Source organism: Parus major, chromosome 2 (assembly GCF_001522545.3).
Source record: "Parus major isolate Abel chromosome 2, Parus_major1.1, whole genome shotgun sequence".
Classification (NCBI taxonomy): Eukaryota; Metazoa; Chordata; class Aves; order Passeriformes; family Paridae; genus Parus; species Parus major.
Window position 1 is genome coordinate 57,543,326 of NC_031769.1, and position 26,457 is coordinate 57,569,782.

Sequence of the window (26,457 nt, forward strand, 5' to 3'; positions counted from 1 at the left end):
GCTAATGACAGCGGGCTCGCGTGTGCGCCGATGAGCAAGTCCTTGGTCTCCAGCAAATAGTATGAATCGTCTCCCAGTTTTGGGGGGTGGGGGTGGCTGTTGTTGTTGTCGCCGGGTGATCCCCCCTCCCCTGCCTTGCCTCGTTCTCAGCGGCGCCGCCAGTTGCTCCCTGCGCGGCGGCTCCGCCGGTCTCTGCCTCCGCTCCGTGCCGAGGAGCGCTGCGCGCACCGCGGCCGCTCTTGATTTCGGGCAGATAAACTTTCAAGTTTGGGAGCGGAGCGGGTCACACGGCAGCTCCTCCTACTCTCCTCCTCCTCCTCCGCCTCCCGTGCCGCGCTGCCGGGGCTGCCGCCGGGGCTGCCCCCAGCCCCGCAGCCCGATCCTCTCCCCGCCGCCGCCGAGCCTCCCTCTCCGCAAGCACTTTCCCAACAGCGGCTTTTCTCCCAGGCCCCCCCCTTTTTTTGTAAAAGTAAGGGGGGGGGAGGTGGGGAGAGACTTCCCTCTCCCCCACCCCCCGCTTTCCCCTCTTATCGCATTACAAGTTGCCGGGGAGCCGGGCCGAGCCTCCCCCGCCCCGTCCCGCCGACTCGCGTCCCTCCCGCCCCGTCCGTCCCCCGGGGAGGCGGGCGGCCCCTCCGCCGCGCAGCAGCTCCGTCTCCGCGGCCGCCGCCACAAGTTGCCGCTTCCCATGGCGGTCCCTGACCGCCTCCCCCTCGGCCGGGGCGGGCGCGGAGTGCGGCCAGCCCGCTCCCATGGCAGTCAGCCGCCGCTAGGATGTACCCCACCGTCGCCGATGGCCGCGGCGCCGCACCGCGCAGGGGCCCGCAGTGTGCGCACTGTCCTGTCGCGCAGCTCCGCGCCGCTCTGTGCATGTGTGCTTTCGAGGCGGGGGGGCCCCTTCAGCGGCTCCGGCGATCCCCTGCACCGTTTTGTTTTGTTTTCCTTTCCCTTTTTTTTTCTTTTATATTTTTATTTTTTTCTTTTTTTTTTTTTTTTTTTAATATTTTAGTCGTAGCCCGGCCCCACCGACCCCCGCCCCGTGCCACACTCGGCGGAGTGGCCCCGGCCCTCAAAGGGGCGCGGAGGCGCAGCCCACCTTGCCGGCAGTGGGAGGGAGGCGAGCAGCTCCGCGCATGGGGCCGGGGATCAGTGAAAGGGATTTCCTCCTAATACCCCCACCCCAGCCCGTGTAATCCAGCCCTAGTCCTTAAAACACACTAACCCCGGCTTCTTTGGGAGCCTTCTCTGTGTAAACTTTCCCTGCTGATAGCTCCCTTTATCTCGTGAGCTCTGATACCCTGTCTCTGGGCTTTCGGTTTATTCCCCACTTTTATGTTGGTAGGCAAACCAAATAAAGTTAGAGGCGACAGTTTAGGCCACTCCGGATGGTTTGCTGACATGCACAACATCCGCGACTTCTGTGGGGCACGTATTCGTTAGAAACGGGCACGACCCCTAAGGGAAAGAACACTGAAACGCCAGATCAATGCTTTTTGGTATTAGAGGAATGTACTTTTCTGTCCATCGTTTGGCGAGATGTGTACACGACGCTCCTTGCAATGATTGCCGGCTTCACAATTAAAAAACTTGTTTACTGCCTATAAATTCTAGTGCGTCTTCCCGTGCATCCATCCTTGCTGAAAAGTTTGGTCGTACTAAGAGTGTTTCGTTTAAAATACCTGGAGACAATGATGATGGTTAAAATATGATGCAATTTTCTATTATGAAGTGGGAGGGGACGAGCCCATTAATTGAGCATGTTTTTTTTTTCCGACAGAAGTAAGGATTTATTGCAGCCGGCTCACACGAGTAACACATTGTGCGTGTGTGTGTATGTGCTGCGTTAGACAGTGGGCAGAGTGAAGGTGAAAGTGAGCATCTGCGGGCGTTCAAGTAAACCGCAGCACCGGAGCCCTGAGTAGGGAGCTGGAGTTAGGGTTTCCCCTTCAAAAACAGAGAGGGACGTTTATTCCGACTTTTTTAGGTGAGGGGGCTTAGCTAGTCCTCTCTTTGGTTGAGATATTTGCCCGGAATGAGTGAGGACGCACTTTAATCTCGTCCAGGCGTTTTTCCCCACAATTGCTGTAGTACCTGAAATATGTCAATTTTCATCCAGTCATCCTTTGAAAAGATTTGTTGCTGTTGCTGAGGCAACATCCATCCCACCCCCCCCCCTCACTCCCCCGCCACCCACCACCCAAAACTTCGGCGTTTTCTATTGCTCGGTGCCTGGTAGTTCCCTCAGCAGCAGACGGTTTCTAGAAGAACGTTTTAAAAGTGCGATGTGAGGAGAAAGAAAAAAAAAAAAAAAAAAAGGCAGCTCATTGGCAGGGTTATAAACCCAAAACTTTGTTCTTTGTAAAATTAAAATGATTGAAAATTAATATGATTTCGCGGAACGTGAGAGAATCTTTAAGTGGAAAATTAAATAATCCCGTCTTTAATGTTTAATGAACAATGGAGAACACAACAGGCAAGAAAGGCATAATTACCAGATTTGTATCTCTTGACATTAACATATTCTAGGGTTACAAGTGATACATTTTATGGTTTTCTTTTCCCTCATGCCGCTCGCCTTCCCACTTTTTTCTCTGGGAGAAGGAGCCGGCCGCGCTGCGCGGGGCTGGCGGAGCCGGGTGCCGCCGGAGCGGAGCGGGGCGGCCGCTGCCCCCCGCCGGAGAGGAGCTGCCGAGCCCCGGCTCCGTCAGGCACCGCCGGGACGCACCGCCGGCCACGGCGCACATCGCCGGGGGAAACATCCTACACGACCTGCGTGGAAAACCCTGTCAGTGCAGCGGGCTCGAGAGGCGAGTGGAAAGTTATGAAGTGATACTCGTCTCCTCCTGCCCCTTCCTCCTCCCTCGCTCCCCATTACACGGCAAAGTTTTCCACAGACCTTTTAATTAATCTTCTTGAGTCGAGGGCGAAAAAAAAAAGTAACTGCGTTCGCTGAAGTTGAAAAACACTGCCACTGCAGTTGGGGGGCGGGGGGGAGGGGATGGGATCGCTTAGCCGCGTAAATCTCTGCGCACCCACACAGGTAGGGGCGCGCAGGCGAGCGGGGAGCGCGGTTGCGGGGCGAGCAGTCACGCGTGTTCCGGCTCAAACCGCGCCCGCTCGCTTCCCCCTCGCCGTGACTGGTCGGTCTACCAAAATACTTTACTAGTGGTGGGAAACAAAAGTGGGTTTTTTCCACCGTAATTAAATCTAATTTGTTAATTGTCTTCTTCTTTTGCGATGTTGGTTTCATTGTCAGAAGTGACACGTTATTATTCTGCCTGCTTAATAACGCCATTTACCAACCAGTACATGATAATTTTTTTACATTAATGCGACACCTAGTTATATGTTTGCTTTAATTTTTATCCTTTTTCGGAGTTCATAAAAACCATCAGAAAGCTTATCTACAAGATTGACTCTACAAAGAGCATATAAGTAGTTCTGTCTACACTTACGCTTTATACAAGGTTGTTGTTCTTAAACCCATCAAAGTTACCAACGTGCGGATAAGATGGATCTGACGTTTTGTGCAATCCATCTACTGTCTTTTAAAGTTATTCTTTTGCTCAGCAACTTTATTTGAAGGGGCATGCAATTATTTGGGCTTTATTTTCTGTCATCTCCTACTCTTCCTGGCAGGCTGAAGTATCGTCTTCCCACCTTCTTTCCGCACCACAACTTTTGTTTGAGGACCCTTGGGTTTAAATCCAGCACGATTTTTTTTTTTTTTTCTGTTTAAAGCTGCAATAACTGACCAGTAATTCGCTCTCACGTGAGCAAAGATATTACCATACTAATATTATTATTGGTAAGAAGAGGTAATTGATAACACCACCTGCCACTCTGCAGCAATCATGATGATAAATGTTTCCATCAGAGGAAAATCTGTGCTTGGTCTACCACAGCCTAACCCAAACAGCATGTCAAATGTCAATTATAAAGATGTTTCTTTTCTATTACAATTTTTTTTGTGGAGAGTAACTAGCCCCACCACGAGATTCATAGAACCAGTCTACAGCACATCTATGCTTAAATGTTTTGCCTTAAGCATTTAAGTTACTTTTTATTTTATTTAATACCTGTATCTTTAATACACCCTTGGGTCTAAATAAGCATTGATTCATATACACAAAAGCTTATGTTCACATGTAGCAAACTCCAATTACTATCTACTTCCGTTCCTTAACCTAACAACTGATAATTTAACCAAGAACTTAAAATACTTTGTGGAACATTTGTAATACACATCGTCGTGGGGACAATATCAAGACAACACACATTAGAGCTCACATACACATATCATTCACACATGTAGATGCAGATGTGCTATATGTATTAAACCCTTGTATTTGTATTGCAGCACGTCTGTCAGTACATACTCCAGGAAGTGCATGTAGGAATGCAGTGTGCATGTAAAATTAGTGGGCTTAATCCCTTTGAAAAAATCTGTATGTTTCTGAAAAATGTAAGTAAGGTGTGTATATATATATATATATATATATATATATATATATATATATATATATACTGCAAGCACACACACAAATAAACAATGTTACATTGTCCACTAATTTTAGCAATATAAATAGTGTCGGCAAGTATAAAAACTTTCATTGCCTTGTCTACAGATATGCTCAGAAGATTATTATTAGTTTGTATTAATAGATGCAGGCCTCAAAAGACGAAATCAGCTATTGATAATTGCAAGAAGTATACAGCAGCTACTGTATCGATCGGCTTGTCCCTTATTCCCCTGGTATAGGAGAGATAAGAAGACACACTCTTTAGTGCAATATAATTTCTTTTGACCTATCTGCTTGCTACAGACTTATGATGAATAGCCAGAGTGGTTAAAGTCCTTTATCACGAAAGTTACCCCTTGATATAATATTGATTCTTTATAACTAGCTCCAAACACAAAAATCAAACTGTCCACTTGACCATCATCATCATCAATATCATCACAAAGGCTCTGGAATAAAGATCAGCACAGGACTGAAAACGCTTTCTATAATCTGCCCACCTAATCTTTATTTGCTGATGATGAAAAGAAAAGGGGTGTGAGTGTGTGTGTGTGTGTGTGCGCGCACACGCCGCGGGGGCGGGGGCGAGCGGAACAGGGAATGTCATCTGAACAAATAATAATAATAAAAAGCCCCCTTTTAGCTTAAGAAAAGGACCGTTCAGCCGCCTTCTAAAGAAATTAAGTGTTGATCACCGAAGTTAATGATCACGCTTCGAAGCCCCGGTCTGCTGAAGGAGGGGATTCAAGTGCGGAGAAGGCCCGACGTGATGTTATACTGGGGTGCCCTCCCTCCGCCCCCGAGCGAAGCGGTCTGCGGTGAATACAGAGAGTTATGTAAGAAGCAATCACGGCAGAAGGGGGATCAGGCAGCATTCTCCTTGGCTAGAGTCAGGACTAACAAGTCGTCTTCTCAGTTTCTCTCTTTTTGCTGGTCCACGAAGCGATCCATCATTTCTTTTCAAATCACCTTGTGATCCGGTAAAGGAAAAAAAAAAAAAAAAGTCCCACGAGGGGAAAAAACCCCAAGGAACCTAGGAAACGAGCCGCTGATGTTTGGGTTGATGCTTAACGAGCATCTATAGGATGGTGTAGAAAAGAAAAAAAACAACCCATAATCCACATGTACATTTCCCTAAATTACCGGTATTTTCTTCGCCTTCCCTCTCCATAGTACCAGCATGCTTTTGCTCAGGGTTGCATTAGCACAATCACCAGTAATTACAAGCGTGTGTACACTGGGAGAATGAAGATTGGGAAGGTGGGAGGTAGGACGTGATTCCCCTTTGGAGCAATCAGGACTGGGAAAGGTTTCAATCCATGCAAACGGTACGTTGATCATATTTAATGGGCTGGTTAGGCTGGCGCACGAGCCGAGGTGCCATTTCAGCGCAAGTTTGCTCTTTTCAGGCGAGAAGGGGAGGCGGGGGGAGGGAAGGAAGGACAGCGATGGAAGCGGTCACGCCACGGCAGCTGAAGTTGCATTCACTCCGTCCGGCGCCCCGAGGGAGCGCAGCTCGGGGGAGAAGGCGCTTCCTCGCCACCGACACCCTTTGTGGGGAACGGGCCGGGGGGGCAGCGCCCGCCACATCCCAGCAAGAGGCGGCCGAGCCGAGGGACGAGCGGGGCCGGACCTGCCCCGCCGGGGATAACCGGGCCGAGCCCGGGGAGCAGCGCCGGGCCGAAGCGAGCCGGGCTGGGCCGTGCCCGCCCTGGCCGTGCCCGAGCCGCCGCCGAGCCGCGGGCGCTCCCCGAGCGGCCACAGCCGCCCGCCCGGCACAGACACGGTGCGGCGGAGCGGCCCCCGCCCGGCCACACGCTCCGCAGGGGCTGCCGGCTCGGTGACACCCCCGCCCTGCCAGTGACACCCCCGCCGCCCTGCTGCGCCGCCGCCAACTTCTCCAGAAGGAGCAGATTGCTCCCTGTCTTGCCGTGCCCTCTCCAGCAGCCTCGGCTCGGCCGCCGCGGGGCCGCCGCTCCCCCGCGGGGCTTTCCCCGGGGGAAGCTTCCCACCGGGAGTTTCCACGCGCGACTGTGGCCCAGGGAGGGTCGCGGAGGTGGCAGCCGTGACAGCCGGCGACTTCAACACTGGGAGTCGCGGCCAGGCTCCTGCCCTTCCCGGCTCTCTCCTCCCCGCGCATCGGGGACAGACCCCCCCACCCAAGAGAGCGACAGCGGCAACGATTACTGTCATCGTTCTCCCTAGCACGCCGCACGGGAGGCTCCGTTTGCTCCATGAGCGGCTCATAATTACGGATTTTAAAAACTTTTTCCTTCCCACTAAGTCATCAGCACCCCCTCTCTCTGCTCCTCCTCTTCACTGAAAAAATTCTGCGGGGTCATTGAAATAAACCCCAACCAACGTCGCAGGGTGGGGAGAGATGGGAGAAATACCGAGATCTGCTGTGGCCTCAGTTGCCGCTCCTCATTAGGGCACACAGACACAGAACTCCTCCGGAGTTCTGTAGCCCTAGCTGATATCTCAGAATTGTTCACTGACCTTTGCAGTAGATACTGTTAGAGAATGAAATCAGTCAAACAAATTTTTTTTAAAAAGACAGTCTTTTGTCCAGTTTATGACATCTGGCCTGAGATTAATTATAAAATCAGCATCACAAGTACACACAGGTGGATGGGGTGTTTTCTTAACATTTCAATGCTTTTTTGGATAACAAGAGGCAAGGTTTCTCAGAAGATGCAATCTAATCCACATTGGTCTCTTCCTAAAACCAGAAGATGACAGAAGGACAAGAATGAAGAACTGGAAATGAGCAAATGCATCATGGCAGTGACTGGTGGGAGAGGGGCAGAAAGATGCTTTCAGCCTTATACAACTGATACATAGAAATAGTTGATCAAATGGTGATGGACACTTTTTTTTTGTTTGGGTTTTTTGTTTTTATTTTTTTTTTTTTGTTGTTGTTCAACAGTGCATATCTTTGCTATGACCTAATGATATGTGTGCTATTGAACTTCACAAAATGCATTCATGCAGGTCTAGGTGTAAGAGTTGATGACTAACAAAAGTCATATAGATTAGAATCAATTCCCCTTATCTGGTGACAAAAAATAACATCGTGTCAGCACTGTGTACATCCTAGCGTCAAATGACACAATATAATTTGATTAGTTGAATAAATAATCAGCTATATAGGTCACCTACTTGTAAATTAGATTACCCTGCTTGGGTACAGGCAGCACCTGATTAGGAAACAGCTTCTCTCTATGTCACTCTAGCTTCCCTTTAGAGGGAACGTCTGATATTTTCAAATGCAAGGGCTTTTGAAAATGCTTTTATAATTTTCAAAATCCTATATGTGTTTTCATATTTGCATGAAACATTCATGCAGTTTGTGCTAGTGTTACCACCTTTTCTACCAAAGCTAGCTGACTTGTCCCTGTTTGTCTGAGTATTTGCAAGTTTTAAATGATAGCCCATGTGCTGTGATCTGAAATAAGGATAGCTGAAATACAATCTTTTTGAAAACTAGGCAGCATACATTTCCATAAATGATTTTGGCTAGCCCACTCAGACTGCACACCCATATGAATAACAGGAATGTGAGAAAGAATAAAGTGTTAGATAAGGGAGCATGGAAACATTTAAATTCTGAAGTCCACTCTGAGGAAGATCATCAAATCTCAAGATAAGTATGTTGGCTTTTCAATGTAAACCATTATGTCACGCTGCAGAAACAGGAGAAAGCTCTAAGTATGTGGGAAGGCTTTTAGGGGTTGGCATTTCTGCTGGGTTTGAATCTTTTTGTAATACTCTATTGGCCAGAGAGATCTCTGAAAAACTTTTTGGTGTTTTACTTTTTCCATAACTAGTAAATTTTCACAAATTAAGTAAGCAGCATGTTGGAATATGGTTTCTTTTCAGATCATATGTTTTAGTTCATATAGTGTAGCCTGGGTTAGAATCATTCAGAGATATGTAGAAATCAGGAGGAGGAAAAGAAAGTGCAGCCTATAATTAATACTTGGTAAGGAAGCACTATTAAAAAGGAAGAAAAAGGGGAGTTTGATAAAACAGATAGGAGACTGAGCCACTTGAGTAGTAGGAGGATGGTGGTAAGGGCAAAAAGGTGATACAGAGATGATGGGAAGGGAGATTATGTGGACAGAGAGAGAAGAGGCTAGTGTGTGACTGTGGAGAAAAGAAGTGTTTTGGAAATGAGTTCACAGAAATTAGCAAATGAAAAATTACAGCCTTTATTTTACATGAATGGTTATACAAGGTAGGATTAATAAAAACTGCTTGAGACTGAGTAACAGGACAGGATTCTGAGGATTTTGGTATATTAGACCTGTGGATCCCATTTAAAACTGCTCTTTGAAAGAAGAATGAAACATAAGTTTGTTTGAGAAGTTTCTAGGCATAAAGAAGGCACAAAGGCTAATTTCTGATATGGCAGTGTTGCTCTCTTTGGATGTACCATTAATAAAATGAAATAAAAATATATAATTCTTCCCTGCTTTGCTCTCTAAGAACTCCAGCAGCTGATAGTGTCATATTATTGTATATCTGTTATATATAGATTTTATAAATAAAAAGCACACCTTTTAGTTTAAGGTGCTCATAATGTGACCATAAAATTGCATACATTTTCAAGTATGCACATTTGCCTCCTTTGCTCATGTAACCTGATAGCCCTTTCATTTAAGTAAACCAAAACGACAGTGACATTAACTTGCTGGTTTTGTTGTTTTGGTTAGTGGTTTTTTTCAACACTGAAAGGTGTAAAATGGTGGGATGGTGATAGGGGAGTGACTCAGATAAAATTTATAAAGCATTACCTTTGGGTTGCAAAGATTTACCTAAGGAGTGCAATAATGCTCTCACCTCATGATTTTATACCATTACAGCAAAATCTCTACCACTGCTGGGATCAAAATCAATTGATCAGTCAATCACCCTGCCTGCCTCTGCCTGCTAACAGGAATGATACTGCAGAATCTGTTCTTACTCCTCTTTGTGAGAATAAAGGGGGGAGTTTTGCTTCCCTGTTTGGAATCTTTCTCCTGAATGAATGCACCAGCTTTTGTGTGTGTGCATGTGCACCTATTTGTGTGCATAGAAACATAGAATAATTTTGCTTTGGAAAGACCTTTAAGGTCATTGAGCCAGGTATGTACATTTTGTAGTCACATACAGAACTGTACAGATATATCCATGTAGATCTGAAAACTGTGTTTGCACACCTGTATTCTCTCCCTGAACACAGAACTTGATTTTAAAGTAACATCCAACCATGCATTCCTCTTTTCAAGAATTATTATCTTAACCATCTGTGCAGCTGATTGCAGTATCCATCCATGACAGTAGTTGTGCTGTATTTTCCCTGTCAGGTGTAGAGAAATATTTCTGGTTGAAAGATCAACCTTTCCTCTAAGTGTGAGATTTCTTGTATATGTTAATTTTTTGCGTGCTCTCAAAGCAAAAAAAATGCTTCTATATCATGTGATACAAGTACACTTTCCAAATGTAGAACCTGACTCAGAGACACTGTATTAAATTCATGAGAACAATGAATTCAATCCATTAGGTAAGTTTCTCTTAATTTTACCAATACTTCATATATCAGGTTTACATTTAAACTAGAGAAGAACTGAGACACACAAACAGAGGAGAGGTGAAGCAGGAGGTTGAGACCAACCACTCACATCTTATGGTTAGAAAAATTTTCCATGATGGGCAGGCAATTTTAGTGTCAATATCAGTATGGTTTCTGACATTCCCCAAAACACCTATGCCACAGACTGATTACAAGTAAGCCAGACAACTGTCATGTGCCAGCACAACAATTTGTATGTCTTTCTGTTCTCTGGCAAGGGTGCATTACATCTGTACATCTCTAGTGCTTCCTCTTATCTGCATCCCTATCTCTGCTTCCATGAGAGAGCAATATCAGCTCTGCATAACCCAGCACAAGTTGCTCTCTTTGAAATAACCTTCATTTTATTTAGTTCTGGAGGAGATTCCAAAAGGGAGAGGGGAGGTGCACAGGGGTAGGAGGCACTGCTGTGTCGACAACGCTGTCCTGCAGGTCCATCCTTCTGTGTGTCAAATCCTGCCTACACACAAGGATTATCACTTAACTTCAACACAAGTCTGGTTGCTGAGCTTCACCACATCCCTGATCATGGAATGGGACTAACACTCTCTTAAGTACTGGGTATTAATTCATGCTCCAAAGGTGGACATTGTGTGAGTATGGGCAGTGCCATGCTGTGAAGCCAGGCACTCATGGCAGGAAAGGAAGAGCTTTTCCTCTTAGTTTGTCACCAAAGAGATGATTTATGCCAAGGGTTTTTTTTGGAGGTAAAAATCCCCCCTTTTAAGCCTTGCTGCAAGACACTGACATGCAGGCAAGTCAGGTAGTCTTGTTGTGTTATTTTCATGTACTTGAAATCCATATAATTTATTTTAGTGGTCAAAAATAGGATAAGCGAGGTGGTGCCACATACGTGTTCTTTATTGCCTGTTTCATTAGCTGAGTTGTTTGGATCCTGCTGTTTTCAGTGAAAGATTTTGTATTTGACACATGAAGCTAATATCAGTCATTAGGTACGACTGCCTGTGATTGGTGCTCTATAAATACCTATGCACAAGCAGTTTGTGATTGTTGCTGTGTAAATACCTACCAGAGATAGCCCTGCGCTGGCCAGGAAATGAATTGAATTGTCCTACAAGAAACACAAAGAAGTGTTAGTAGGTAGTGAGAGAAAACTCTTCTAAACTCCTTTACAGAGGTAAGGAAGATGGTTTCAGGGACAGTGACCTCACTGAGGGACCCTGCAGGTGCTGCTCCTAAGCGTCAAAGGCTCCTGCAGCTTTGTCTGGCTTCCAGGTAGTGTGACATCAATGGACTGGCTTTTCCTACCTGAGGGGGCCAGACCAGGAAGGATGGTGTGCTGCAAAGCTTGGTGTCATGTGGCTGAAGTAACTACTCAAAGGGACTTACTGCCATAGCAAATCACTGAGGTGTGGAGTTTGGCCATCCTTAGCCTCATCACTCATTCTACTGCCACTGTTTTGACAGTTTGTGCCATACCCCCTAGTTTCCTTCAAAAATATCTTCAAATCCATGTGTAACACCTTTACACACAGACTGAGTACTCTGTGTTGGGGAGTGATTACAGTCCAGGCTTACATTGTCTTTGTGGTAGGATTTTCCCTTTTTGCATTAAGAATACAACGTAAAACCACTCACATTCTTGGTTCTTTCTGTAATTTGAAAGGTACCTTCTTCACCTTAACGCAGGAATCATGGATCATACCTCCAGGTAAACAGAGGTAAGAAAAAAAACAGTGAGAAAAAGGTTTTCAACTTGTTGATACAACTTTGCTGAGTGAAATTTCAGTCCAAGCCATGTGGAGACAGAAGCTCAACTTCAAGTTTGTTGGATAGTTAAGACAAGCTCTGAGGGACTCCTACATAAACAAACAGGACCTTGAGTGCTGGTGTGTTAGTCCAGCCAAGAAACTGTTATTGGGTTGGCCACTCAGGCTGTTGGGAAAGCTGTCTTGAATTCAGCTGCTGAAAGCAGAATTGTGTCCTTGGAGAGGTGATGGAGGTTAGGAAGTCCAGATATTTCAGATGTGTGAAGAACAGCAACATTTTAACCATTGGTTAACTGCAGGTTGTAGAGAAAATTATGACTATGATAAGGAAAAGCATACCAATGCCTCTGTAATCTGCATTTGCACAGGGCCAAATATATTCCTGCTTACAGAAGTCGGTAGTCTGATAGCCTGAATTATGTGGACTTGCTGATTTCAATGGGAACTGCATCCTGATATAATATAGAATCAAATTTGGCTGTTACATCAGATTGGTGTAAGTTACAGTAATTTTGAACATCTGTTGAATCACAATTAAGTATGATTATGTACTTCACCCCCTATAGTCATTTCCTTACCTAATTACATCCAACCACTTTGCATGCCACTGTTGAATTTGCCCAGGTATATTTTTGAGTCAGTACTCCTGTAGCTCTGCAAATGTGATGATGTTGAGACAAGAAAGTACTTTTTTAAATTAAGAGCAATTTACAATATGTTACACTTTCAACATTCAATTAAATAATAAAGATATGAGAATAAAATCCTTTTGCAACTCCAGGGAGCCACTGATGGAATAATCTGCAAATAAGATTAAAAGATTTCAGTACAACTAAGATTGCCTTTCATGACCTTAAATGTCATCCACATCAGATTTAATTCCAAACAACGAATTTTTCCTTTTTCATTAGTCAGTCCAGGAGAGAGATGACAATGCCTTATCACGATGTACAAGATGGGTATTAGTACGTGAATAATAATTTATTTCCTAGAAATACATACTGCTTGGTTATTTCTCCATTTCAACAGTAAAACCTTAGCTGTGTAATGTATGTAGAGCTCCCACCTGCAAACATGATTATTCTGTGCTGTTGACATCACATTATTATGCAATCAATACTTTGGCATGACTTGCATATTTTTAGTTCCTCTGGAAATTTGTTACTTTATAATTCTGCTTGAATAAAGAAATCTTTCCTACTTTACTGTTATCCAAGTGCATTTTTGATTAGTAATTACACATTTCCACATAAAGAGAAAATCAGATGGAAGAACTATCCCTCTTCCTCCCATATATCAGCAAGATGATTTGGCCTAAGTGAAATTTCAATAGTGTGTGAGAGATTCTGAGGGGGGAAGGAAGAATTGTTTTTTCATCTGTTATTAATTTGGTAAACAACCATTTAATATTAATTAGTTTCACAGACAACATAATCTTGGACTGTGTACTGCTGAGCATATTATCTGAAACAATTTAGCAAAGTCCCCTGAAGTATTATCTGAATTCAGGCTGAAGGGTTGGTACGAGAGCTTCCAGGTGGACCACCTGACAAAATTGTATTAGAAGTGAACCATAAGAAGGTTTAATCAGATTCTTTTAAAGAAAAGGTTCAGAAATCCATTAGACTCGCTAGCAAAGCAGATTGCCTTGAGTGGGTATGGGTCTGTATCCTTTCATGTTCTAAACAAACAGCCAAGCTTAGTGCAGCGTTATATAGTTCCTGCTTGTTTAGGGAAGCTGGCAGCACCAAACCACCCAACTGAAAAAGCAGCAAGTTTCAGAATTCCCCTGCAAGGTATCAGCTACAGACACCTCCATTTCTAGTAGGAGGCTAGTAAGGCAAGGATATGAAAGGATGTCAGAAATCCCATCCTGGCCCTTGGGAGTCTAGGTCACTTGTCTTTATACAAGTGTATATGGATATATATAAGTAATGGGATCTTCCCTTGCAGGCAGCTCTCCATCAGAACCACACCTGTTTTAATTAGGATGTATCAAACAAGAAAAAATTCACAAAAGTTATTTTTCTTTGATAAATAGGTGTTTTCTGACAAGGTTTGCTTAGAGCATTCTTTACCAGTGTTGGTGACCTCAGTTCTTGTACCCCTGCTACAAAGAACTGTAATAAGTTGTATTCAGACATTACAGCTTTCATCAACTCCAAGAATATAGAAAACTGCTTGCCTATGTTGGATAACAAACACAGCATTTCTGTTTGACGGATTTTATGCATCAGCCAGATACATAAGAATTCTAAAATGCAGTAACTGACACAAAATGATACAGATAAGGCAGTAATGAAGTCTGAGCTAGGACCTGGGTTTTCTGTCTGCCTCCTGCAAATCATCTTTAATGCTTGCACCTATGTTTATGTACTACAACTTTAGGGATACTTTCTTTGATGGATCATCACTGTAATGCTCCTAAATCTCACAAACTAATATTCAAGTGAGAACCAATTACAGATAGAGTGGCCTGATTTGTTTAAAGCAGGATATGTAATTCTGAAGTAACATTTAAAGACAGCTCCTTGGATGTCTTCATTTAATATCTATGAAATATATGTGTTTGCAAACATTACTTACTGAGCTGAACTTCATGGCAACTTTATGAAATACTTCAGCACAGTTCTTCCTGTGGCATTTTAGATGGTGACCAAGGCCAGAATGTTAAGATTTCTCTTTTTCAGTGACAATTAGTTAACAAAATCCATGGGGTATGTTTTCAGAGGTACCAAGGTCATAGACATTTTCCTTATACTGTAGGGCAGACAACATTAGGAGTTGTGTCACCTGAAGTTCAGCCTGAATTGTCACAAAAAGATGGCTCTATTGACAATAACCTGTCTCTACCCAAAAGGACCATCCAGAGGAAAACGTCAAATAAGGATGTCTAGCACCATCGATTAATGACAATGTTAAAATAGCAGATTAAGTAACTTTGTGCCCTCTGTTACTTTCACATGCAATTCCAGAAGTTTTCAATAACTTGTGTTTTGGAGCCTCCTTTTGTCCTGCTGTCTTTGGTATGTAGGACTCACTCCAGCAGCTGAAGTTATATGGGAAGTGTTATCTGAATGGAGAAACCAGACTTTTTCTGCAGAGGACATCCAGCTGTGAACATTTCAGAAGTTTCCTTCATCAGAATGTGTTGATTTCTTTCTCTTTTTCTTCAGTATAGGCAAAGCAGAAATATGTGACTGGTTTTCAGTTACACACTGCTCAGGCTGTGATATATGAAGTTTCAAAAAAGGTATCAGCAATTCACTTGTAGAAGCAAGGGATCAGAGCTCTTACACATGTTAATACAGAAGGTCAACATAAGATTTCATGGCAATGGGAAAAAGATAAATTTTTTTTTATGGGACCCAGCTACAGTCACCATGAGCGAAATACAAATCCCATGTGGAGGATATGCATCAATTTCCTTAATGAGGATAGTAGCAATGGACCACAGCATGGAACCAAAAGCAAATGAGCAAAGTTGCAAAGGATACAAAATCTCCCTTTCACAGGAAATTTCAGGATTTCAGGATTTATTTTGCTTCTGAGGCAGAATAAAATCAAATCATTTAAAGTGACATTTTCAAAACAATTTCATTTTCGACCCCAGTCTTTAATCTCAATTTAAAATATAACACAATCTGAAGGCGTAATTTCAAAATGAAAAATGGAGTCACTGTTCTGAAAAGGTTAATTCAGGTTATTTTAACCTTACAAAGGAGTTGTAATTGTTTTCCAGATTTTGTTGAAGTTGACACTTTCTCAGAAGAGCTTTGTTTTCAATCAAACAGCAGTTTTCCACTGAAAAAACATTCGGTTGGAAAAGTTCCACTCAAGCTAGATGAAGCATGGGAGGTTTGTAGATAAGGAGAATATAATTAGCTACAATAGAAATTTTGTCAGAAGGCTGAGGCTAAGAGCTCTCATGCACTGGATAAATACCACTGCACTCCTGAAAAGAGGACAAGCAGCTAGGGCTGTTATTTTGCTTCCCAAAGGTTGCTGCTGCTGCACTACATCAGTGTCCTCCCCCCCTAATCACACTGGTTCTACACCAACACAGTGGGGATGAGAAAAGACAATTACTTGCTGAGGATCTATTTTTGGGAGAAAATTTGAGCATATGCTCTGCTTTTGCAGAGTGTTAGCAGTTATGCTGAGGTCTCTGGGATGTCACTCACAGCAGGAGCTGGAAGAAGCCAGAGCAGTGCTGAAATGCCCATGGTCTGCTCTCTCAGTCATCTCCTTCTCAAGATGTGATCTCATAAGACCCCACTGAGGCTGCTGGGATGACAAAGCATGGATTTATGCGGTAACAGGCTTTCTTTTTCTGCTGAAAAAGAAAAGCCAAAATGGAAAACATATATCTTAGAAATACTGCACAAATATAAATGAAAAATATTTACCTTCAGGTTATTATCCAGAATTTTCATCCACTTTTTAATAGGTGAAAGAAAGCACTGATACACAGGTCTGCATCATATTTTGCTAAGGCAGGAATCACTGCCTTAAGGCAAACTTCTTAATCTTGTTGATTTTACAAGGGCACATACTTATTCCTGGAATGTAAGAAGGATCTTCTACTTTATTTACAATAAAGTATCACATGCCAAGAAGCAACAGAAAGGAGCTGGGGTAAAGGCAAATAATTTCCTCTACTAGGAGAAGCAGCATAGTGGAGACTAATTGTCCAAAAATGTTATTGCTCAATTTCTCACTGAAACTCATTTAGCTAACGAGGGTCAAATCCCATTTTCATATTGAAAGGGTAGGATGACTTTTTATTAAGGCAAGTATGACTCTACTTGTTTTATCATTACTTCTACCAAAACAAAATCTTCAGGCTGAAGATTACTGTATTCCAATTAGTATCACACTTTGCAAGGAAAGCATCCAATCATTGTGAGAAAATTGTGTTTCTCTATTAAACTAGCTGTCTGTGAAGGCTTGGTGTTCATTTTGATTTACTGCTGGCATAAAATAGGTGCTGAACATTTATTTAGGTTCAAAACTCATGCACAGTTAGTACAGTAAAAAAATATTCACCAAGGGCTATTATACACAAAACTGTGGCCCAGGATGCTTCGAGCCACAGGCTGTTGAAAGATGTGTTACTATGTCAAGAAAGTGTAACCAAATGTTTACCTAGCTTTCTTCCCTAAGCATCCTATCTGTCTGGTGAGGACTGAAATAACAAAGTTAAAGCTGCATCTTAATAGGCAAAACATGTTTCAGTGAGGCTGCAAAAGGAAGTCTTTGGAAATCTGAATATTCCCACCCGAGGCAGCCACCGACCTGTTGCTATATCTTCAGTAATGTGTTTTTTCGCTGGCGAGGTGCTCATGAGTACTACAACAGGCTGTTGTCCTGCTCCTTTGCCTGCAGAACAGGCAGTTGATTGAATACTTGCTGCAAGTATGTAGCAGTGCAGAGAAAAAAACCAAACAAAACAATGAGACCAAACTCAAAACAAACAAACTAACCCTCAAGTTCTTGAAAATGGATTTTCCTAAAAAATTAAATTCCTCACAAATCAAACCTGCATAGGGCAGGAGAACATACTGTATTAGTTAGGGTAGCAGTGAATTATTAAGACATGCTACCAGGACTGAAATAAACTTATCACTTTCCTCAACTATAACATGGGAAAATTGTCATAGTGAAGCTGGATTAATCAAAGCTGATTTCTGCTGACTTTCAATGAGTAGCAGTACTCTGCATTCCATTCAATCAACTGAAACTCATGTACTCAAAGTTATGCTTCTCTGTGGCCTTCATTTCCCTGGCTTCCTAGGATTAAAAATAACCCTAAATTAATGCCCTCAATTAAAAATGCCTTTAAATGTTTGCATTCTGTAAGGAGTGTTTCTAGGATTTCCAGACTGGCCTCACAGTCTCTCAGAGTAAATTGAGCTGATCTATTTTCATTTTTCCTGGATGAATACACACAAGTGACACTTGTGGTCTGAACCCACATTCTCCTTGCTGCTCTTGCTTGCCAGAAAAATCCTCACACAGCTTTTCTCACCCTACTGGTGCATTAGGTACATCACAAGGTGTCGGTGGAGTTCCAATGCAAATGAAATCCAATTAAATAGTCTTTCCTCCTTCCCTATGCAGAGTGATGACTGGAACCAATGGAAAATTAACTGCAGGTGGCTTAAAATCACTGACGCTTTATTGCCTGCTGATTTCTCATTGGAGAACCTCAGTCTCCTTTCATTTACACACATTTCCTCCCTTCCAATGGAAGGGGCACTTAGGAGCAAATAACTTTTCTGTAAATTGGGCCATATGTCTAGTCCTCCAGGGGCCCACAGTTTCAGCCCTTATCTAGAAATTTCAGAATAAATCAGAATACGACAGATCCTGAACTAGAAGTACTTTTCTGTTTATGTGAGAGCTTTGTCCTACAAATGGACTGACTACTTGAATTTGAAATCCTTTGCTCATCTGGAAAGTCTCTGATCCAGTATCTGACAGGAGAAATGTCTCTCCTATCCCAGTCTCAAAAGACTTTCTTACTAGATCATTTCCTGGAAAGCATGTCTAGCAGAGTGTCACAAGCAATCATTTTTCTGTCTAGCCATCAGTCACCTTTTAAACTTGGCTTTCTATAGGTATTGTCTTATGTTAATATGAAGTCCTCCTGTGACAGAAAAAAGTGCAGATGTAATAATATACATAGCAATATATTTTCAAACCACCAGAGCCATTTCCTCCTCTTTTGTTCCCTTTTATGACCCTGATGTCATTTGGAATAAACTGTAATTGGGTCATTTTGTCATCTGCTGAGCAGCCTCCATTAACAAACCTTTACAGCAGTAAGTGCTGGTAGCAGGATCTCTGTCACAGGCAGTTGCCACTTAGTGAAGTTTCACAAACATATCTTCATTATTTATGCATGCTGTGCTTTATTACCGACGCCAGGTGTGAGCCAGGAACACTTCAGTACACACAGGCAGCTAAAGAGGTCAGATGTCAGCGCTGAAGTAATAACGCTAAAAAACTGAACAAGAGACGTGTGTTCTCACGTCACTGTCAGCGGCCTCGTGCCTCGCAAGGCGCTGCAGCCATGCCTCTGCTTTACAGCAGCGCTTTATGCCACCATGGCATTACTGGGAGAGCACCAACATCCCTGCCTTCGGGTGAACACCTTTGCATGTGCTTATAATGAAGAAAATTCTGACAAAACTGATGTTTCTAAGCCATAGGAAATACTACCTGTGGAATAATTGTATTTGACCGGATTGATTCCACAGAGACCAGAGAAATTATGATTAGGGTCAATGTACATGAATGAATCATGACCATGGGTTTTACAGGTCTCATTCTAGTTTTGTTAAAGTTGATGGCAAAACTATAAATATATTCCCACAGACTTTTACAGGGAAAAACCCAGCCTCAGATTTTAAGACAGCCAACTTAATGTTCTACAAAAGCACATAGGAGCTTTGAATTAGCTGTTAGGTTTCTTCTATGTTATCATATTTTAGTTGTAATATATGAAAGAATTACAAAATTTAATTAGCGAATGGTTCTTGGGTCATAGCAAAATTGGCACACTAAACACACAATAAATGTCTACTTTACTTTTAATTAAACAGCTTCCCCTTAAAGGTTTTTAATCACTGGTTTAGATAAGTGGGATTTGTAGTGATTGTTAAGGAACTGTGAAGAGTGGCTGAAAACATGCACCTGCATGCAGTTAGAAGGGGGTACTATGGAAAATGTCATTGAGACTGTAGGAAAGCTTTTCTTTATGTTTAATATATTGTTAGAATGATGAATACTGTCATAACTCTCAGTAAAACTGGAAAATCCTTTTACAGTAGCTTGTTAAAAGCCACCTTGATGTTAAGCTTTAAAAGTGCCCTACATCATTAGTGCAGTCTTTATTTGTGCTTACCAAATAGGAGTGCAATGTAAAATATTCCAGCTCCACCAGCTGACATGAAGGTGATATTAAAGAAATATAAATTGAAAGAAAACACTTCATCAAAAATCATATATTAAACTTCAAAACTTTGGACTTTTCCTATGGGGCTTTCCCCCCTATTTCTTTAAAAGCACTGCTTATACACATTCTCTGGTTTATTGCGGGGGTAGCTTAATTGCAACTCTCAAATCACATATTTATCTGGTAGTTTTAATTGTTTTTTCACACACTTTATTTAGAACAGTGTGATTTAAAAATATTATTCAGTATCAATTTCAGTTGCAAGAAAGCATCAAGCACTCATGCTTTTCTCTCTAGCAGCAGAATTTTTCTCATCTAGGCAGTATTTTGTATAGTGTTTTTTCTATGGGTGTATATCCTGTCATTTAAAGCAATATGAAATAATGTGTAAAGACCCTCTGACAGGAAATTAGGAATGACATGTTTGAGATAAAAGGGTGCAGCCACCGAAACGGTGTCTGATGAAGATTTAGAGCGATGACTGAAGTATGTGAATTGTTTATCCATTCTGCCACACTATTGCTGCAAGCCAAGAGAGGTGTAATAATTTATTTGGAAAACCACAGTTTAGTACAGTGAGAAAAAGTAATCTACCAAGGCTCTGACAGGCCAGGCAGATAGATATGAAAAAGAGAAACAGATCTATTCCTTGAGATGTAGGCAACAATTATGAATGAATAGACAGCTACTTTAATATATGAGTTGCCATCTCTCAGCTGCTTCAGCAGATGGCTTACTGTGTGAACTCTGCTCCAAGTTATCCATTCAAAAATTTGATGTTTCTGACTATAATGCATCAGGAGAATTTTTACAGGTAAGTATATATATATATATATATATATATATATATACATATGTAAACTATCTTGTTTGTGGCAAGCCTGTTCTTTCAAAGATGACAGCTGCTTTTGCTGTAAATTATAGTAAGAGGTCTAAGCTATTTAGCCACCAGAGCAACATCACATTGCTTTGATTGCTAGCATCTACCTCTGGATTTGCCATTCCTCTGCTGTCTCATTTCTCCTCCTCAGTTCCTGTATTTTGCATCAAGTGGTCCAGCAGCTTTGGAATAGCTGCCTCCACACCGCGGGTGCTGGTGCCATCCTGCAGCTGCCCGAGAGGGGCTGCAGCCAGAGCAGCCTGAGCATGCTGCCCCTGCTTCAGCACTCTGCTGGCTGGGTCTTCCCCATGTCCATTAAAAACGAGAAGTGGGCTGAAATGCCAATTAGATAATGTCGACATTTGGCAAACAGAGCTGTCTGCCAGTTTGCAGGCAGTCTGGGCAGTGTCACAATGAATCTGTCAAGAGGCATAGAGTCTCCCCATGGGATTCAAAATCCAGCTGTCACTCAAAGCTACTGTATCTGGGATTTGGGTGTCAGGGTAGCTGGGGGAGGGGGTTGATTTCCCTATGGAAAGTGGGTGAAATGCCTTTACTAGATTTCTGTGACACTCAAGTTATATGCACCCATATGAATCCTGAAGTTGCTATGTAAAGGAGAAGGTGTAATGAATCTGCATGTGCAACTTCCTAGAAGTTTCCTTAGCATCCTACGAGGTGCTAACACAAGCATTTCTAAAATAATAGTGACCTTGGGTTTTCTAACTGCTCCCAAGTTTCAAAAAATGGCGACATATGTGAAATAACAAGGCCCTGTAATTTGCTTGTGTGAGTATGTTCCACCAAGATAGAAGAGAACACATTGAAGGGTCCTCCTGGAAAGGACACAATTGAATAAATTCTCTTCTCTTGATCTCTGAAAAACTAACTACTGAAGTATCAAAGCACATGCTTACAATATGTGACTTCATATATAAAATGCAAATCTATATGATGTCAAATTAGTTTGGCTGGTTAGAGCATGGTGCTAATAATGTCAGGGCTGTGGGTTTGATCCCCATATGGGCCATTTACTTCAGAGTTGGATTTAATGATCCCTGTGGGTCCCTTCCAATTCAGAATTTTCTGTGATTCTGTGAAAACATATTTTCAAACAAAACATCAAATGCATTTTTCTATTTTTGCTTTCTCTTTTCATTAATGTGATTATGCAAATTATAAATTTGTATACAAATCTACAATTAGTAGATTCCTCACAGAAGAGGGTGGAAGGTTATTTAGCAAATGCTTGAAGTAGTTGCTGCTGCAAGCCTTGAGTAATTCTGTTCCTCTGCCTTAGAAAAGGAAAGGGCTAGAACCATACTGATGAATTTTAATCTTATTAGAGATCCATGCCTCAGCTGATCTTGTAACACTACAGACTGACTGCCATGAGTGACACTAGCTCAGGGATTATGGTGTCAGAGGACCCAAGTGAGAAGCAACATCCAGAACATCAGAAAGTTGAAATTAGCCATGGTACACCCAGTTTTTTTAAATGTGATAGAACATTTATCAGACATGCTGTGCAATCACCTGCTTGAAGGTGACTCCATGTCTTGATGGTCTTGACAGCTGGGAGATGCGCAGATATCTTCTGCAAACACAAACATGCTTTGTGGCTCACTTCTCATAATCTTGCATCTTATGTCCCCACATTGAAGTTTTTCAGTCAGACTTGGGATGACTTTTCATACTGAATTTTCACAGAAGACAGTGAGGTTTCCCATGTCTTCATCAGGAGGGAGTGCACTGAGCATGTGGATAAAAAGCATAATTTCAGAATCAAGGTCAGATAAAAGTTCTCTGTCTTTAGAACCATGTACTTAAAACTGCCATTTTAGACAGGTGGATGTTCAATCACCATTTTCCTGTCAGAAAAAATGTGACATGATGAAGGATAAACCAAATATTTGTTAAACATGAAAAATTACAGTGGTTAAACACACAGCACTTTAGCATAAGTGTCAATATAATAATTAAACTGCTGCAATTTTTTATTTTTACTTTTTTTTCTTTTGAAATTCAGCATTCAGTGAGGACTAAGATTTTCATTTCCCTTCAGCAGATTGCATAAACAAGGAAAGATTGTGCTAGCGGACTCCTGAACTATTAAGGGTTCTGCACACAAAGCTACAGAGTCAGAAGCAGAGCTCTGGTTAAGACTCAAGATAAGACAGCGTGGTCCCTGGGGTTGTGGTGGAAAGTGCTCTTTTGACACTTGAGTCTGGTGAGCTCCATGAATTTTTGCAAAATGGAGTTTTGAAACTGCAGACTTAGAAGAAGAAAAAAACCCCACTTTGTCTTTCCCAAAGTTTACTACTCCATAATTTGAAAGTCTTTACATCTTAATCTTCCAGTGGCCAAGGAAAGCATTTTATTTTGATAAAGAAAAGCAGAAATCTATTCTTTGTATGATGGTAGAGAACAGTACCTGAAAGAAGGAAGAGTCAGAAGAGATGACACTTCAACACTCTTTGGGTATTCAATCTTCCTTGAGGGAGTAGGGAGATGTAGAATAAGTTTGAGCCTGTAACAGAACCACAGAATATGCTGACTTGGAAGGAACCTACAGGGATCATCAAATACAAGTCCTGTTCCTGCACAGGACCATCTCCTGTGAGGAGTGGTCACACCACGTTCCCAAGAGCATTGTCCAAACACTCCTTGAACTCTGTGTTGTTGTGACCACTTCCCTGGGGAGCCTCTTCCAGTGCCCAACCACCCCTGGATGCAGAACCTTTTTCTAATATCCATCCTAAACCTCCCTTGAAACATCTTCAGGCCACGAGAACAACAGAGAAGATCAGTGTCTGCCCCTTCTCTTCCCGTCACAAGGAGGCTGTGGACTGCAATAAGGTCTCCCCTCAGTCTCCTCCAGGCTGAACAGCCCAAGTGACCTCAGCTGCTCCTCACACGGCTTTCCCTCAATGTCCTTCACCATCCTCATGGCTCTACTTTGGACACTCTCTAACAGTTTAATGTCTTATATTGACAGCAGACTCACTGGCACTGTGTGGTGTGGGAAGCATGAGAACTAGTGGTGATAGATGAAGTATTTCACCAAGAGGCACAGGTTAGACAGGTTCTGTTGGACTGAAACCCCTTGCTCTGGAGCACACTTGCTTCTCAGAAGACTTGTAGTCACATCATTGACACAGGCTCTGCTTTCCACAGCTTCTTGCTGGAAATGAGTAGAATAATCATTATCCTAAAAATGTATGGACCCTAGCAAGATGTAAAATTCTCACTTATCCTTGTCATGCTGATTCCTAACCCCTGATGCTTTCCCCTCTGCATCTATAAATGATGTGGGATCCTTCAGTGTCTGACTCTCCCCCAGATCTACTACAGAGAGCACTCAGAATAAAAGAAATATTGCAAAGATTTAATCCCCTATTTTTTTTTTTTACTAAAATTACTGCATTTCTTCTCCTACACAGGACTATGTCTTAATGTTTCTGCATGATATTGTAAAGAAAAGAACCACTTATGAGCTACTTATATTATACAACATCGAATTCAAAAGCAAGCTCTTCTTCTGAACTAATCCTACGTGCAGGATTTCCCTGCTCCCACCTTCCACACATTTGTGTGCCACATAAGGGAACATTTTTGGATGATAAGCTTAGCTGTCTCAGAGGCCTGTTAAACAACATGGAAATCCCTAGGACTGTGTAAATGTAAACAATAACTGGAAACTCCTGCCTGGATGATTTATACCCAGTTAGTCATCTCCATATTTTAGCACCACTATCACAGATATGGGATGTGGAAGACTGCCATACTTTTTGCACTTGTGTTAGTCAAAACTGACATAACCTGAAAAAAAAGGTTTTTTCCTTCTAATAATTGCATGATCACATGATACATTTTCATACTTATGCATAAAATTTGGAGTAACTGCTCCAGTGGATAAAGTTACTCCCACGTGGAACTGCTTATTGGACCAGATCCCCAAATCACCCTTTGAACTTAGGGTGAAAAGCTGCAGTCTTTTTTAGTGCAGCAATGCATCTGTCTTCCCTTCAGAAGCTATTTAGCCAGCAATTAGTCTGTAGTGCACTAGTGCATAGCCCATGTGCAATATGGACTAACTAGTCAGTGTTAGTATTTGGGGAGGTGGGAGGGAATCAATGTAAACAACCTCTAACTTTTGTGATGTCACTGTTTTTATTCACATATTTGGTTCTTTACCTTATGCCCAAGTGGATGAAAACAGACAAACAAACCAACACAGCTCTTCCCCACCAAATTCACTGGACCTCAATTTCACATATGCAGTCTAGACTGTTTGCTTGAAAACTTGGCTAGTGCAAGAAGAGATGTCACCTCTGAGCTTGGATGTTTCTAGGCAAGAGCAAGTCCAATTTAGAAATGCACTTTGTTAATAGATAGTTACAAGATAGTAATTTTACAAAAGATAATATTTTAAAAATCATCTTCATGTCTACATACCTGCCACATTTAAATGCGACACCTGACACTGAATTAATGAAAATAAATCTGAATGCATGGGAATAGGGGAGAATCTATAATTTTTATATTTAATTTGCACTTCTGATGGCACTTTCTGCATGATTAGTAGCACTAAATCCTCCATCTATTGTGGTAAACCTTTTCCCTTGTTGAGTGCTCAGGAGAGGGGGAAAATTTATTCCTTAGAAATGGGGAAAAAGTGGCTGTAAAAAATTTGTCAGGACATGAAATCTTAAGTTTTAACTGTGTAACTAGATTTTGAAATTCACAGCATGGAAATTTAAGCCTTCCACTTTGTGTTGCTTGCACAACATTCTAGTGGCTGTCCACATGGTTTTTTGTACTTCCTGGCTCTTACTGAACCTTTGTTACCAACCTCCAGTATTAGCTTTTCTTTATAAAGTTCATCATCACAATTGACAGGAAACAATGTGTGTATAAAACTGAACACCATGGTTAAGTACTATCCTGTAATACTTTAGATCTTGTGTTTAAATGTTTTAACGTTAATTGGTAAGCACATTTAAAAATTATTACTCTAGTGAACAGCACCAGCAATTATTACATTCTATCAGTCACTCAAATGGAGGGATTAATCTATGTTAGGAAAAGACTAATTTCCTATATCCTAGAAATAAAAACTTTCTTTTGGTAAATTATCAGTAGTATCAGATGGGTCTTTTCCCTTATATTTTAAGGAGAAATCTTATGTTAGCAGAGAATTGTGATTGTAGAAGACAGACATGATTATGTCACATTACTGAATGAATGCCTGTCTATATGCAACCACCCTGTGCTTGGAAATATCTGTATTTATGGACTGTAACACAAAGAAATCTGTTGAGAGGGTGAGTCCCTAGAGTACAAGCTCTGTCCTTCTCTGATTTTGCTGAGTTCAGTGCAATGAAAACACTTAATAAATAACAGTTAATCCAAGACAGCTGCTCACCATTTCAGAGTTTTGATATTTGTATCTATTACCTGTTTTTCTGTTTTCTTAATGAAAACTAGCAGTTTGCAGAAAAATTCTCAGGAAGGGATAGTTTTTGTGCCCTTTTTTGAAAAGCATGGTCTTCCTTTAACTGTCCATTTTAGTTGATAATTTTGCCTATGATTCATAATACAATGTTCTTGGGAACCCATTTACCAATGTAAAATGAAAAGCAAAACCAAATACACTTTACAATACCTACGTGGTGGCTTAATAAATCCTCACTAGGCATCTGAACCTGGAGAAAATAAGGTGAAAACAGAAAGAATAAAGT